Consider the following 5,000-nt stretch of genomic DNA (forward strand, 5'->3'; position numbering starts at 1 on the left):
CCCAATAAGCCATCCTCCGATCCGGCCCAGGAAGGATTAGATATCCAAATCTATCCCAAAATAAGTCTATGTGCGCACCCCTCCACCCGTACACACACACGCACACACACACACACGCTCCCCGCCACTGTTGAAAAGCTTTTTTTCCTAAAATAAAACAATGCACCACACAGTGTTCTGATACAGCATGTGCTGAAACTTACCGGGGACCAAGGAGCTGGTGTCTAAAGGATAAAACAGATTTAACTTTATTAATCCCAAAGCGAATTCAGTAAAGTTGTGTTGCTAGATTGTTTTGCTGAGTGTGGTTGAAAGGCTAGTAAACTTGCGTGTCGTATCAGTGGTCGTAGCATTGGACAAGGCAGTGCACCGGCAATTTTGCTCCTAACCAAGGCTCTAAATTTGCTTTTTTCACCACCAGCTAAAAATGGCGAGTAGATGTTAATTGTACTAGCCAAACACTCACTCACTAATGGATCAAAGTGACTAGTAAGTTGGTCTTTTCCACCAGCCAATGCTAAGATTTCACCAGCATTTGGCAGGTTGTCTGATTTCGAGCCCTGCTCATAACACAACAATGCGTTGGTCCCATCCACAACATTCTGCTGTCTGATGATACGAGCAAGTCCAGAATAAAGCGTTTTCCAGCTAGTCCGGCTGGCCAGGCTAGGTGGATATAGTCAGGAGTGGGATGTGTCAGGCTTGATGAGGCCACTAGGGCTGCCATTGATTTTCCCATCCGGTTGCCAGAACAAACCCACGCTGTCCTGTCACTCCAGTGAGGGCTACTAGGGGACAAGGTCATCCAGGACCCATCTCTTGCATTTTATCTATTCTGCATACGGTTTGATTCGTTTGCCTTTTTTCCCCTCCATTCATCTTGTTGTGCACGTACCATTTCAGCCTAGACCCGATGACCTAATGTTTGCCAGACTTTTCATTCTCTCGCCATGGTTTTATTCATTTGATTCATCTCTCTTTCCATCTCTCTCCATCTCTCTCTCTCTCTCTCTCTCTCTCTCTCTCTCTCTCTCTCTCTCTCTCTCTCTCTCTCTCTCTCTCTCTCTCTCTCTCTCTCTCTCTCTCTATCTGTCTCTCCTGAATCTCTGCGGGCACTGCAGTGGAGTAGGTCCTCAGGTAGGTTTTGTGTGTTTTTGTCGGGCGCGCTGCATAAAGCCCAGATTAAGGTCAATGACTCACGCAGAGAGATGGGAAATGAATCCAGGATGGCTGGAAAACAGATAAATTAATTAAAAGAGTTTTATTTTTTGGTCACGAATGGATAAACCTTTAAATGAATGAAGACAAATGAGTGAATCAAAGCTTTGATATTTATCTCTGAAACCAAAAAAACATGGCTGCTTCTTAAAGATAAGAATTTGTTCAAATTCCTACGCATAATTTAAGAGCAATAAATCAAGAGAACAGCATGTCCTCTAGGTTATTTAAGTCTGACATGGTCCATTTTTACTGCTGAATACAGTCTTTTACACGGTAACCTCTCCGTGACCACATATAATGATAGCAACCAGTAATCTTGTAATCGAATTCATGGTAGATGCCAGACCCAGTCATGGCCATGTACAAAAGTAGGTAGCCGCTGTTTTATTCAATTAGGGCTTCACATCTTGCAACTCAGCACTGCGAATAGTTCCAGTCGTTTCCTAAATCAGCTGGTCCTAATTAACACAGCTCCTCAGCCAGGTGTAAGGGTGTTAATTATAGAGAGATTGGCTGTATGGAGTACAAAACCATTGCTGTGTTCCAATACTCGTACTGTCCGCCCTTTCCTCACTGTGTTTGGGTACGTAGGGTGTTCCATTTCTAATCGCGACGGTAAAGTGTACTGTAAATTACCCGGATAACGCCCCCAAAACGGCAATTTTTCGAAGTGTGGAGTTACTGTACACTTTTCGCACTCAACGGCCGCCATGTTTGTGACGTAGTTGAGTGTCAGATCTGTCCAACGGTTGAATCTCCGTGATAACAGCATAGTTTTGATTCCAAAGACAATCGCCATGTGTATTAGAGGCAGGGGTAACTTTAAAAAGTGTCAGCATAACGAACAGTGCCTTCCGTGATGAATTGCATATTGGCGGTTGGTAAACTCGGATGACACGCGACCAACCGTCATTTCCGTTAAGTGTATCAGACAGAACGGGAATCGGAATGTACTCGCCTTGTGAATCGCGGAGGGTGGAAAGGGTACTTCACTGCACTCAAACAAGGTACACAGTACAGAGGGTGAATAATGGAACACACCACATGTGTATTCAAAGGTTTCTTATGTACAAACGTTACTGTCTGCGAACACAGCTGAGGATCCCTCGAGAACCTCTGATTGTTTGGAGACTGCTGTCACTCAGAAAATGTGCTCATGTGATTGGCTGCTTATCGCATCTTGCCCCTCCTCACAATGCGAATGTTTGTAAACAGGAAACCTATCTATTCTCTGTATTACTGCATGAACCATGGTGTGGTCTGTCTTGTCCATTGTTGTGAGAAAGTGTGCTTGACGTCACAGAGGGGTTTCTCTGAGTCTCCTACTTTATGTATTTTATGTACTATAGTCTGACCTCTGGACGTTCTGGTCTCACTGTGAGAAAGCCCATGCCTAACATCAACAAGGGGCTTTGTCATTGACGCCAGTTGTCATTTATATACTGTATGTACGTATAAACCACAGTCTCTAACACACTGTGGCTCTTCACCGCAGCTCTGGAGCCAAAAGAAATGAGAAATGCCCTGTTCTAATTGCGGTAGCGCGCATAAAACAGTACTGTAACATTCCCCCATGCAGCGACAGAGTGAGCTAGCGACTGACTGACCAAGCAACCAGCCAGCTACGTAGCTAACCAAGGCCCCTGGGTTCAGCTGGCCTGGCCTCTGCTGCCCCGTCCTGTCCCGTCCCGTCCTCGTGGGCCTGTAATTATGACTGTGGCCAGCCATGGAGAGCTCCGCTCAGCTCCGGTCCTCTCCACTCCGCTCTGTTCAGCTCAGCGGCAGGCATGGGAAACAGGGGATGCTTTATTTTCTCCCCTCCCGTTTTTCGCTTTGTGGTGGAAATGCCTTTCGCTTGTCGGAAAAGTCCCTTCCATCACCACCACTACCACCACCACCACCACCACTACCCACCACCACTACACAGCCTTCCCACAAAGCGTCTCACTCTGCTCTGCTCTGCTTTGCTGGTCTGCTCCACTGTTCGATACACTCCACTTTCCGTTCCTTCTCAGCGTTCCACCGCCACCACCACTGCCGCCGCCACTTCTGCCGTTGTTGTCGAGGGAAACCCGAGACGCTCGTTGCGGCAGCAGAGCACAGTCGTCACGGCGACAGCTCTCCGTTACCGTCGGTCAGGTTCACCCAGAGGTGAGCTACAGTGAGACAGACGGACGGACGGCTCGCTATGCAGGCCACAGGCCTTACCCAGGACCGTATTGAGCCAATGTGGTGTCCCTGGACACTGTACCTCACAGTGCCTATATACAATAAATATTAGTAATGCTTTTCTGATTGTGCCCCTGAACTGGTAGAAGATGGCTGGTGGCTAATCAGTATGCCACGGGTGGAGCATTTGGAGGGGAAAACAATGCAGTTTTATGGGCGGGCCAGAGGAGACGAGTGGGCAAATCACAAGTAGAGAGGTCGCCGCGTGTGAGCGGCATGTGTTTGGAGTTCTGGCGAGCCGCAGGTAACGGGGGAGAGGAGTGGGACAGGGAGTGCGGAGCATCAGTGAGCCGTGCTACGGTGAGGCATAAATGCAAAATTTTGTTGCGTGCAGTGTGCACTTGTGTGCTGTGGAGTGCTGTGTTATAATCACAATGGGAGTTGGAGTTTCCCAGGTGGGCTTTCTAGGGGCTTTCGCTAGAGATATGGGTGCAGGTAGGGGCGTGAGTTTGGAGTCGTGGCGAACCGGAGGTAACAGGAGAGGAGAGGGAGACTGAGCAAGAAGCATCGGAGAGCCATGCCACTGTCGCTGAGGGCTATTTGTGTAGTAGGGTGGGTGTGTTTTCTCCCACTGGCCTGCTAAAATAAGATGATCCTAAACTTAGAATCACTTTGCAGACCCCCCCCCCCCCCCACACACACACACACACACACACACATACACACCCACACACCTCATCTCACCCCACCACAACCACCACCCTCACCCTCACCCTCACACATCATCCAATGTCACTCGTCAACCCCCCTACAGCCCCCCTGGCCCCCCACCACCTTTTCTTCATATCCCTTCACACACAAAACACACACACACACACACACACACACACACACACACACACACACACACACACACACACACACACACACACACACACACACACACACACACACACACACACTTGCACGCAAACTCGGCACACGCACACACACACACACACACACACACACACACACACACACACACACACACACACACACACACACACACACACACACACACACACACACACACACACACACACTCTCCTGGCCTTTCGTACCCCTGTGCCATAATGGGAGCTTGGCATGTCACGCTTGTTTACCAGCCTCTACGGTGTGGGGTCCATCCAGGGAGGACTCATGGGGTGTTTTCAGAGGAGAGGACACCCCACACCCCACACCCCACACCCCACCACCACCCATGAATGTTTTTTTTGGGAAGGGGGGCAGATGGTTGGAGGTTGGTGGGTTAAAAGGATAAATATCCTCACCCCCTCCTCTCCTCTCCTCACTCCTGTCTTTTCTTACCATCACCATCCCCCCCTTCCCCCCCACCCAAAACCACATTATTAGAGGCCTACTGCGGACAGTTTGTACACCAGAGGCAGCACACGTGTAATTACGTTCTGACTGACTAACGGCCTGAAACAAACTCGCCATTTATCACAGTTACTACTTGCTTTCTACTCTACGCAAGAAAACTAAACCCTTAGTCTGTAATTATGCGTCAGGACAGCATTTGTTACTGTATAAATAATAACGACAATGCATGGCGTTCTCAGAGTAGA

At 48.7% G+C, this 5,000-nt stretch overlaps 1 protein-coding gene across 1 annotated transcript in view; it reads left to right on the top strand.

Moving 5' to 3' along the window:
• hdac5 (histone deacetylase 5) overlaps nucleotides 1–5,000 on the top strand; it is a gene marked incomplete at its 5' end in the record, with an annotated part of 96,775 nt that overhangs the window by 7,332 nt on the left and 84,443 nt on the right. The gene's annotated exons all lie outside the window — the stretch shown is intronic.

The sequence above is a fragment of the Engraulis encrasicolus genome, chromosome 2 (genome assembly GCF_034702125.1).
Source record: "Engraulis encrasicolus isolate BLACKSEA-1 chromosome 2, IST_EnEncr_1.0, whole genome shotgun sequence".
Classification (NCBI taxonomy): Eukaryota; Metazoa; Chordata; class Actinopteri; order Clupeiformes; family Engraulidae; genus Engraulis; species Engraulis encrasicolus.